Source organism: Oncorhynchus mykiss, chromosome 9 (genome assembly GCF_013265735.2).
Source record: "Oncorhynchus mykiss isolate Arlee chromosome 9, USDA_OmykA_1.1, whole genome shotgun sequence".
In the NCBI taxonomy this organism is placed as follows: Eukaryota; Metazoa; Chordata; class Actinopteri; order Salmoniformes; family Salmonidae; genus Oncorhynchus; species Oncorhynchus mykiss.
The window spans coordinates 13,612,132-13,624,999 of NC_048573.1; positions in this window are offsets into that span (position 1 = coordinate 13,612,132).

Here is a 12,868-nt window from a genome sequence, read left to right on the forward strand (position 1 = left end):
GTATTAGAGTACTATTAAGACCACAGAGAGTTGTGTGGTTTTAGAGTACTAATTAAACCACAGAGTTGTGTGGTTTTAGAGTACTAATTAAAACCACAGAGTTGTGTGGTTTTAGAGTACTAATTAAACCCTAGAGTTGTGTGGTTTTAAGGTACAAATACATAATAAAGCTACAGGCAGTAGTAACCAAAGACTGAACAAACAATGCTATGGCCTTGCCTGTTAACTGCAATCTTTTACAGGTTCACTTTGCAGCTTGTGGAGGATTTCGCTTGTCAGACTGGTGCGCTTTTGAGTTCATTTTTACAACCTAACAAAGGGCCGAAGAATGGATAGAGTTTCTTGGTAAATGTTCCAGTGAAGGAGTGGATGTGGCATCTCTTCTCAACGTTGAAAAATACTATCTCCCCCCTCATAGTGCTCTAACACTCCCTGCTTCTCAGGTTTCAGTCCAGTCAACTGCTTTCAATACTTTGTTTTCCACCGATTGGTATCACCTCGTTAGTCAGTATGTGTTACATCCGGGATGACGTATAGTGTAGGAACCATGACGTTTAACAAGTACTGACTCCCAAATGAGATGCTGCTTTCATGGGCTGTAGCAAGCTCGTAGGTCTCTGGAACACTGTAAGATGGCGCCGGAGAAGATGGCAAACGTTTTACGTGCCCCCAGCCGATTGTGTTTTTTGTTTGTTTATTTGAGTTGTTTGTAATTAATTGTTTTACTTATTTTGTACATAATGTTGCCTCTACCGTCTCTTTTGACGAAAAATTACTTCTAGACATCAGGACTGCGATTGCTCACCACTGTAACTGTTTTTTTTTTTTAATTTTTTTTTTATTTCACCTTTATTTAACCAGGTAGGCTAGTTGAGAACAAGTTCTCATTTGCAACTGCGACCTGGCCAAGATAAGGCATAGCAGTGTGAACAGACAACACAGAGTTACACATGGAGTAAACAATTAACAAGTCAATAACACAGTAGAAAAAAGGGGAGTCTATATATACATTGTGTGCAAAAGGCATGAGAAGGTAGGCAAATAATTACAATTATGCAGATTAACACTGGAGTGATAAATGATCAGATGGTTATGTAAAGGTAGAGATAGAGATATTGGTGTGCAAAAGAGCAGAAAAATAAATAAAAACAGTATGGGGATGAGGTAGGTGAAAATGGGTGGGCTATTTACCAATAGACTATGTACAGCTGCAGCGATCGGTTAGCTGCTCAGATAGCAGATGTTTGAAGTTGGTGAGGGAGATAAAAGTCTCCAACTTCAGCGATTTTTGCAATTCGTTCCAATCACAGGCAGCAGAGAACTGGAACGAAAGGCGGCCAAATGAGGTGTTGGCTTTAGGGATGATCAGTGAGATACACCTGCTGGAGCGCGTGCTACGGATGGGTGTTGCCATCGTAACCAGTGAACTGAGATAAGGCGGAGCTTTACCTAGCATGGACTTGTAGATGACCTGGAGCCAGTGGGTCTGGCGACGAATATGTAGCGAGGGCCAGCCGACTAGAGCATACAAATCGCAGTGGTGGGTGGTATAAGGTGCTTTAGTGACAAAACGGATGGCACTGTGATAAACTGCATCCAGTTTGCTGAGTAGAGTGTTGGAAGCAATTTTGTAGATGACATCGCCGAAGTCGAGGATCGGTAGGATAGTCAGTTTTACTAGGGTAAGTTTGGCGGCGTGAGTGAAGGAGGCTTTGTTGCGGAATAGAAAGCCGACTCTTGATTTGATTTTCGATTGGAGATGTTTGATATGGGTCTGGAAGGAGAGTTTAGAGTCTAGCCAGACACCTAGGTACTTATAGATGTCCACATATTCAAGGTCGGAACCATCCAGGGTGGTGATGCTGGTCAGGCGTGCGGGTGCAGGCAGCGAACGGTTGAAAAGCATGCATTTGGTTTTACTAGCGTTTAAGAGCAGTTGGAGGCCACGGAAGGAGTGCTGTATGGCATTGAAGCTCGTTTGGAGGTTAGATAGCACAGTGTCCAAGGACGGGCCGGAAGTATATAGAATGGTGTCGTCTGCGTAGAGGTGGATCAGGGAATCGCCCGCAGCATGAGAAACATCATTGATATATACAGAGAAGCTGTCTGCTTCCAACTCATACTCTCAAACACATAGATCCCCTGAACGCAGCTAACTCTCCAGATCCCAATCACCTGAATTCTGATAACCTGTTCACACACCTGTATGTCATTTACATACACTATTTAGGTCAGTTATTTGCACCCCATCATAGTGAGGTATTGTTTGTTTTGATACACATTTCTATTCGGAGCTCTGTTTTGTCCGTATTAGTTCTCCCGTGTATCGTAGTTTTTTGCCATCCTCACTAACGATGCCTTTTTGCCTATTCCCTGCCTGTACTTTTGTCTATTGGATTTCCTGTCATCAACCTCTTTCCTGATCTCCCAGACTACGTTATTAGTCTTTTCCCTGCCTGTACTGTTACCTTTTTGGAGCCCTTGTGTATGACCATCTGCCTGCCCCTGGATCCAGTTACCTGCCTCCTCCTGTGGTCCTTTACAATTAAACACCTGCTGCGCCCTGCACTTTAAACCAGCACTCTGTCTCCCATCGTATTCATGACAAGCACGGACTAGCAGAATCCTTTTTTTCCTTTCATGACTCTGACGAGCACAATGCGAAGAATACACTGCTTCCTCGTGATCTAAGTGAAGAGGAGGCGGAAAAAGAGAGGCTGAAGGTCGGGTTGCCTTCTGATAATTCGTAGGTGATCGAATAAACCCACACTTTCCTCCATTCTGCTAGCAAACGTGCAATCTTTGGACAATAAAATTAACGAGTTATGCGGAAGATTAAACTACGAACGGGACATTAAATACTGTAACATCTTATGATTCACGTAGTCGTGGCTGAACAATGACAACATCAACATACAGCTGACTGTTTATACGATGTACCGGCAGGATAGAACAGCGGCACCTGGCAAGACAAGGGGCGCCATCTATTTATTTTTGTAAACAGCTGGTGCACGATATCTAAGGAAGTCTCGAGCTATTGCTCGCCTGAGCTAGAGTTTCTCATGATAAGCTGTAGACCACACTACCTACCGAGAGAGTTTTCATCTGTATTCTTTGTAGCTGTTTACAAACCACCACAGTCAGAAGCTGGCACTAAGCCAGCATTGAATGAGCTTTATTCTGCCATAAGAAAACAAGAAGAAGCTCACCCAGAGGCGGCACTCTTAGTAGTCGGGGACTTTAATGCAGAGAAACTTATTTCCGTTTGACCAAATTTCTATCAGCTTGTTAAATGTGCAAACAGAGGACAAAGAACTCTGGACCACCTATACTCCACACACAGAGATGCATTCAAAGCTCTCCCTTGCCCTCAATTTGGCAAATCTGACCATAATTATTGCCTCCTGATTCCTGGTTACAAGCAAGAATTAAAGCAGGAAGCACCAGTGATTCCCCCCCCCCCCTGTTGTCATCTGTGCATAGTCAGTCACTTTAATAACTCTACCTACATGTACATACGACCTCAAACTACCAGTGCCCCTGTAACGGCTTTCTTCTGTGGACGAAGGATCGGACCAAAGCGCAGCGTGGTTAGTGTTCAACATGTTTAATAAAGACCATAAACGTGAACACTACAAAATACCAAAACAACAAATGTGAAAAAAACAAAACAGTCCTATCTGGTGCATAGACACAAAGACAGAAGACAACCACCCACAAAACCCAACACAAAACAGGCTACCTAAATATGGTTCCCAATCAGACAATGACAAACACCTGCCTCTGATTGAGAACCATATCAGGCCAAACAACAAACCCAACGTAGAAACACAAAACATAGAATGCCCACTCAGCTCACGTCCTGACCAACACTAAAACAAAGAAAACACAAAAGAACTATGGTCAAAACGTGACAGCCCCCACACATTGACTCTGTAATGGCACCCCCCTGTATATAGTCTCGGTGTTGTTATTTCAATGCTGTTCTAAAATGACTTGTTACTTTTATCTCTTATTCTTATCTGTATTTTTTTAGACTGAATTTTTGGTTATGGGCTCGTAGCATTTCACTGTAAGGTCCTACACCTGTTGTATTCGGCGCATGTGACAAATTCAATTTGATTTGATTTGATTTTCATATGTGTGTTTATGTGAATTGGCTAGCTAATTAGCAGTGTGCTAGCGGTGAAATCACCTGCTCTGAGACCTAGAAGTAGTTGTTTCCTTTGCTGTGCAAGGGTTTTTGTGACACTGCTGTTAACACTACTTTGTCGGTGACATGTGTCAATGTGTTCAGGGAGTCACTCGTTTGAGCACAGGTTCAGACAACAAGAATCATGGAAGCAACACCATTAGCCTCAGACAGCTCAGCCAATACCTCAAAAACAATTTCTTATCCCTCCGTGACAAAATGCTGTTTTTGCTAGTCAACTTTCAGTGGACACTCCCATGAGTGTCTTTCAGAACCCCTACTAAAACCCCAGCTGTTTCATTTTGGTTGTTACCGGTGACTCTTTGGTTTTCTAGGAACGTAACAGTATCTAAGAGGAAAGCCCTCATGCTCATCACATTGAGAAACAATCACGGATCACCTATAGATTGTGTCCCAAATCACTGTACAGTGCATTGCCAAAGTAGTGCACTAAGTAGGGAATAGCATGTCATTTCAGATGCAGCCCTAGTAAAGCCATAGGTTGGGTCTACATGTATCTTACATACAGGACTGAATGCAGCTACATATGATGACCACTGTGACATCAAAACACTGTACCATAAAACAACTATTTCAATATCAGACAAGGTTGAGTGGATTGTCAATATGAATTGAATAACCTGACTGACAATAAGTGTCCCAAACATGCTCGTAATAACAACAGTGATGAATAGCACAATTTTTCCACTGAAAGCAAATGCGTAGGATGTGTGAATAGTAGCTGCATTCTTCCTTGTTGTTGGTTGTAGGCAAGCACAGAGTGTCAAGTAACATGGCTATCAGTATTTTCATTACATATTGTATTTGATTTGGATATATTTGTAATCACAGGGGTCATCTGTATAAAGAGACCTTGTTCTCAGCATGACTACTTGTAAAATAAAGATTACACATTAGGGTCATACTCACAAAGCATTCTGACTATGGCGTTAGTGAGGTTTGGCACTGGAACAAACACACACACACGCAAGCACGCACACACGACTGCATCTTTATTTAACTAGGAAAGTCAGCTAAGAACAAATTCTTTTTTACAATGATGGTCAAGGAACAGTGGATTACTGCCTTGTTCAGTGGCAGAACGACAGATTTTTATCTGTTACTTTATCTTTAGCTCAGGGATTCAATACACCAACCTTTTGGTTACTAATAAACTAGTGTATGCCTTAGGTTGGATATTACCTGGTTCTTAACCAACTACTGGATCACATGACAGTAAATGCCGTAAGAGTTGGTCAAAGCACAAACAGATCCGGGTACCAGGATAAGAGATAGAACGGTTGGGTGATTAGATCTTCATCAGATTCTGATGCCCCACAAAAATGCAGTCCCACCTGTTCAGCAACACGACAGGGTTTTTCACCACAAGAATTAAAGGTTATCGAGCTCTCTCTCTCTCTCTCTCTCTCTCTCTCTCTCTCTCTCTCTCTCTCTCTCTCTCTCTCTCTCTCTCTCACATCTTTCAACACTGAGTCATTCAGGAAAAATCTGTTTTCCACTAAATAAAACGAGAACATTTAGTTGAGTCACCAAAACATCAGATAAGGACTTGCTCACCATGTAATCATTTTAACTACCATTACATCCAATAGCAAAGAATACAAGATACACATTTCAAAGCTGTTATTTTTGTGCTGAATAGAACGAATAGTCGATGGTAAATATAATTTTCCAAACAGTATTTGACTAAAACTTGACACGCACAATTAAAAATAATAATTTGTATCCAAAGGCAGGTTATGAGGACGTTGAGAAATGTGTCAGTCTTACAGTTTCATTATCCTTATACAATACATATTTGGACAAATAATCAGAAATATGGGTATTGTAAAGCAGTTGGCTACTGTATTAACGTAGCATGGTGTTGTATGCCATTTCTTCCTCGTGCAACATTGAACAAGATCACCTTTTCTACGTGACTAATACAGTATTGCCTGTCAGAGAGAATAAAGTAGACGGCACACGTCAAACGTATGATTTATGACCCTATGTCAGGATGACGTGTGCATGCCCACATTTGGGCATCCGGTCAGGACATCCTGTTCCTGTTCTCATGCCTTAGGGGGTGTGCTAATTTATGCATATATTGTATCTATTCCTTTGAAGTTGTCATGATGATTGATGTGTAGGGCCCTGGTTGAACTGGGGTGGGGCCTGTGTTTGAACGTTGGAAAGAGAATGGCCCCACACCCACTATTTTATTGCCCTTAGGGTTGTTGTCTATGAAGCAGGAATGACTGGGAGGGGGATTATGTGTGTGTGTGTGTGTGTGTGTGTGTGTGTGTGTGTGTGTGTGTGTGTGTGTGTGTGTCTCTGCATGGTGTGTTAGAAACAAGGTCCCTTTGCATTGTGTACATTTCAAGCTTTCAACAACAATAAAACAACCATCTAAATAATGTTTCTCGGCCTAACACACTGTTGAGTTTCCTATTTGGTTCTCTTTATATGTACATGCACCGAGCTTCCAGGTGGCTCCAGCCTATGGATGTTCGGGGCATGTACACAGGGGGGGGATTTTGAAAGAGGGAGATTAGAACCCCAAAGTAATAGGGGGTAAGATAGATCCTAAAGGTAATTTCAGATTCAGGTTTAGGGTGTAATAACTTTAGGGAAACCGCATTTCACACTATGTACAGACATAGAGAGCCAAAACATAAAGGTGTAACAGGGATGAATGGATATTCAATGTACAACAGTAGTCTTCTGTAACAAGCGTTACGTGTTAAATATGACAGCCTCTTTTTGAAAGGCCTTTGCTTATGACTTAAACAGATACATTTTCTACCCAGCTTATTCATTAATGCTGGGGGATAAATCAGGTGTTTCTAGGTGGGCTTAAACAAATCTACAGTGAAACAAACGTGTACACTTTACACACATGTTTATAGTAACGTGACAGATATAGTGGAGATGCGACAATGTCTGTCCGTTGTCATGTATCTTCCAAGGCATGCATGGATGTCTTGACAGTGTTTAGCTTTAAATGGCGTGATTATCCCATATTCATAACCCTTATGAAAAAGCTGGACCGTCTTTTCCAAATTCGTGAACAATTACGGCGCTGGCCTCGGCTATCCTTGACACATACCCAGGACCTTCATGCCCGACGGATTATCAACCCATGGAGGGAAAACGCTTTGATGGAGCGTGCAAGAATGTCATGGCGACGGTGAATTGGAAACGGATGCAGGTCAGGGCTAACCAGGCCCTATATCTGTAAGAAAGGAATAGTAAAAAGGTTTAATTATGACATGCTTTAAACTCTATGTACTTAATATTTTGAATTAAATAAAATTGTATCTCACCCCTTAATGAACGGGAAGCTCTCATTTTCGCTCTCACACTGGTCTGTCGTGAAGGAAAAGACTTACGGAAAAGCCATGTGCGTGCGTGTGCTGGCGTGTATGTGTGTGTGTTTCAAAAACAAAAAGGGTATGGGGGTGTGTCTCTGTAGGTTTGCACTATCATGCATACTGTATGTCCAGATATCTGCCTACCCCCCATCAAAAAGTGTGTGACGGCGTCTCTTAAATGGGCACTTTCGATTCATTAACACATAGGTCTTTCAAATCCAAATTTATCTCACCCCAGAGGATGTGGGGGCTAAAAAGTCAAACACCCAGACGATGTGAGGGCTAAAAAGTCAAACAAACCAGAAAGAATACAGTATGGCGAGATAGCCCCCTAGGGTTTAAAACAATGTTATTTCTAATCAGCGCCAGGTCCCGCCACCCCGGTCTATACATTTACATCGGACACACCCCAAGCTGCTACCCCTGAGGATGTAGGAAATCAAAAGGCAATACATGCAGAAGTAATGTCTCGACATCCCCTCCTGTTGTTTGAAATCACTACCTTTGTAATCTAAACCAAATATACAGGGTGTTGCATACAGGATATCCGTACTATCTCTAGTTAGGGACACGACCGTGAACGAGTCTAGTGAAACAGATACTTTCCCACTCTGTTCGCACCGCTTTAGCGCATCTACAAACCCACAGGCCAACAGATAAAAAGATAATCTGTGAATCCATCCTAATGGAGCTTTCTGAAGGTGAGTTAGTGAAAATAATACATAAGATTTGGAGTCGGGGAATTTTTTTAATATTATGGATATTATTGTACTATTAAACAGGACTTAAATGTGTTTTAAACCGATTACATTGATTTTTTTTTTATGTCAAATGCCCATATTCTTGTAATTTAAAAATGTATATATATCGTATAACATGTTAATATTATCTAATATGGCACACCTGTATTTGGGGAGTTTCTCCCATTCTTCTCTGCAGATCCTCTTAAGCTCTGTCAGGTTGGATGGGGTGCGTTGCAGTACAGCTATTTTCAGGTCTCTCCAGACATGTTCAATCCAGTCCAGGCTCTGTTTGGGCCACTCAAGGACATTCAGAGACTTCCCGAAGCCACTCCTGCGTTGTCTTGGCTTTGTGATTAGGGTCGTTGTCTTGTTGGAAGGTGAACCTTGGCCCCAAACTGAGGTCCTAAGCGCTCTGGAGCAGGTTTTCAACAAGCCGACATATTGAATTGTTATAAGCTGACATATTGAATTGTTTTAAGATGGTCATACCTTGGATCATTTAGCTATTTCATTTAGAATTTTAGGACCCCTTTAGGTATAAAAACATATATAAAACAATTATTTGATAAAATATAGAATATGGCCATCACTACTATAGCCCATAGAAATGCATTGAACAACACATTCATAAATTTTTTTTTTTAAAGACAGTCAAAAATTAAATCTTGAGAAATAAGTTCATTTTTTTTTAAAGTTATTTTTACATCATCAGTTGTCACAAAGTACCACACTATAATACTATCATCCCAATAAAATAAGTCCATCATCTGCATAGTATCCTCTAATTCAGAGCATCCCAACACAGTGTTAGTGTGTGTGTTTTTATGTTTCTGTCTGTTTGGATGTAGACGTTCAGGATGAGAAGGATTCTCCCTGGTGCCCTGTTTGGCTATGGAGCTAAGGATTCTCCCTGGTGCCCTGTTCGGCTATGGAGCAAATGATTCTCCTTGGTGCCCTGTTTGGCTATGGAGCTAAGGATTCTCCTTGGTGCCCTGTTTGGCTATGGAGCTAAGGATTCTCCTTGGTGCCCTGTTTGGCTATGGAGCTAAGGATTCTCCCTGGTGCCCTGTTTGGCTATGGAGCAAAGGATTCTCCTTGGTGCCCTGTTTGGCTATGGAGCTAAGGATTCTCCCTGGTGCCCTGTTCGGCTATGGAGCTAAGGATTCTCCCTGGTGCCCTGTTTGGCTATGGAGCTAAGGATTCTCCCTGGTGCCCTGTTCGGCTATGGAGCTAAGGATTCTCCCTGGTGCCCTGTTCGGCTATGGAGCTAAGGATTCTCCCTGGTGCCCTGTTTGGCTATGGAGCAAAGGCCACCCTATTTTCACTATTCCATTTTCTCTTAGTCACCCATGTCTTTTTTACTCAAGTTGTTGTTTCCTGAATTTCATATGAATTCATATTAATCTGAATATTAATAATATAACAATGTAATAATATCTTCACTATAGGAGGGCATATTGGAGGTTCAGCCTCTGGAGATAACTACAGTTCCAGTACCTAGTGCAGAAATCCCACTGGACACTGAAGATGCATGTACTGTACATTGCCTTCAGAAATAATTCAGAACCCTTAACTTTTTCCAAATTTTGTTACGTTACAGCCTTATTCTAAAATGGATGAAAAAAAAATATCCTCAGCACTCTATCCACAATACCCAATAACGACAGCAGGCTTTTAAAAATGTTTGCTAATTATTGAAAACTAAAAAACAGAAATGTCTTATTTACAGTACAGAAGTATTCAGACCCTTTTCAATGAGACTCGAAATTGACCTCACAACAGCAGTCAAGAATCCAAGCTAACTGGCTAATGTTGGCTAGCTTGCTAGCTACTTCCAGACATAAATGAGAGAACACCTCACTCTGACCCTTTTACTCTGTTTTCATGTTATCAAGAGCTTTGGTGACTGTAACTGTGCTGCTGGCAACAATTTAACTAAGCTTTTTTCTGACAGCAATTACAGCCTTGAGTCTTCTTGGGTATGACGCTACAAGCTTGGCACACCTGTATTTGGGGAGTTTCTAGCATTCTTCTCTGCAGATCCTCTCAAAGCTCTGTCAGGTTGGATGGGGAGCGTTGCCGCACAGCTATTTTCAGGCCTCTCCAGACATGTTCAATCCAGTCCAGGCTCTGTCTGGGCCACTCTAGGACATTCAGAGACTTGTCCCAAAGCCACACCTGCGTTCTCTTGGCTTCGTGCTTAGGGTCGTTGTCTTGTTGGAAGGTGAACCTTGGCCCCAGTCTGAGGTCCTGAGTTCTCTGGAGCAGGTTTTCATCATGGATCTCTCTGTACTTTGTTCCATTCATCTTTCCCTCAATTTTGACAAGTCTCCCAGTCCCTGCCACTGAAAAACATCCCCACACCATGATGCAGTCACCACCATGCTTCACCGTAGGGATGGTGCAAGGTTTACTCCAGACGTGGCGCTTGGTATTCAGGCCAAAGTGTACAATCTTGGTTTCATCAATCTTATTTTTCATGGTTTGAGAGTCTTTAGGTGCCTTTTGGCATCCTCCAATCGGGCCGTCATGGGCCTTTTACTGAGGAGTGGCATCCGTCTGGCCACTCTACCGTAAAGGCCTGATTGGTGTAGTGCTGCAGGAATGGTTGCCCTCTGATAAGTTCTACCTTTTCACAGAGGAACTCTAAAGCTCTGTCAGAGTGACCATCCCTGACCAAAGCCCTTCTCGTCCACTGTGTTCTTGGGGATCTTCAATGCTGCAAACATTTTTTGGTACCCTTCCCCAGATCTGTGCCTTGACACAATCTGTCTCAGAGCTCTACAGACAATTCCTTCGACCTCATGGTTGGTTTTTGCTCTGACATGCACTGTCAACTGTGTAAAGAAATGTGTGTGCCGTTCAAACCAATTTAATTTACCACAGGTGGACTGGATGCACCTGAGCTCAATTTCGAGTCTCATTGAAAAGGGTCTGAATACTTATGTACTGTAAATAAGGCAATTATGTTTTTTTAGTTTTTATTAATTCACAAACATTTCTAAAAGCCTGTTTTTGCTTTGTCATCATTGGGTATTGTGGGTAGAGTGCTGAGGACTTTTTAGAATGAGGCTATAACGTAACAAAATGTGGAAAAAGTTAAGGGATCTGAATTATTTCTGAAGGCGATGTACAGTACATGCATCTTCACTGTCCAGTGGGACTTCTGCACTAGGTACTGGAACTGCAGTTATCTCCAGAGGCTGCAGCAACTTGAGTAAAAAAGACATGGATGACTAAGAGTAAAAGGAAGTGTGTGAAAATAGGGTGGTCTTTGCTCCATAGCCAAACAGGGTTCCAGGGAAAATCTTTCTCATCCTGAACGTAAACATCCAAACAGACAGAAATATAAAAACACACACTAACACTGTGTTGGGAGGCTCTGAATTAAAGAGTACTATTCAGATGATGCACTTATTTTGGGGGGATGATAGTATTATAGTGTGGCACTTTGTGACAACTGGCCTTTTAAAAATGAATTACAAGCTGACATATGGAATTGTTATAAGCTGACATATTGAATTGTTTTAAGATGGTTATACCTTGGATCATTTAGCAATTTGAATTATAATGTTTGGACCCCTTTAGGTATAAAAACCTATATAAAACAATTATTTGATAAAATATAGAATTTGGCCATCAATACTTTAGCTTAAATTCTTAAATTCTACTAGCTTAAATTCTAGTTATTACAATTAACTACAATACTTGTAAAAAGCATATGCCTGTGAGATTGTTGAACATTGACTTTGAAATTTGACCATTATCCATGTCCTGAGGACACCAGGAAATTACTTAAAAACTGGCCAATAGGAGGCAACAGTGCGCACTATTCCAGTGGTAGACCAGTGTTTTTTATTTATTTTGTTTTAACACTTACTTTAACCCTTCGGAACCCTATGCCAAACCTTTACCTTAACTATGAGTGTCGAATCCCTAAACTTTGATTTAGGTTATATCAACTTCGAAAATTGATGTTTGGAGAAACGTAACAAAGCTGAGCAGGAGTCAACCCAGTCCAGGGTGGAAAAAACAGTTAGAAATTTGACATTTGGCGAAATGTGGATGAACTTCAGAATCTGAAGTCAAATTGGTAAAACCGTGATATGCAGACACTGCTTCTCAATTAGAAATCCCTGATCATTCTTGTAGGTGACGTTAGCTAGCATAGTTCATGCACAAAAACACGTCATTGTGTCTAATAGTCTCATCGTGCTGTACTACTTAGGCCGTCAAATAAAAGGCATTCCTTTGATATAAAGTTGTTTTGACAATACATGTAACGTGTCAATTTGTCACTTTTACTAGGTTGTAGTAATTACAGGTTCACACACACACACACACACACACACACACAATCAAGCATGTTTTTCTTGTACACTGAGTATATCATGTACAATTATATTTAATATTCTTTGTTTACTTGATTAAACACACTTTTTTAATGTACTTGTATTTTTGGTGTGGTTTACATATCAGCCCGTATGGTCTTCCAACCTCACATGCACACCGTTTTGCGAATAAATAAAACCTAAAAAAAACAAAAAAGAAATCTCACT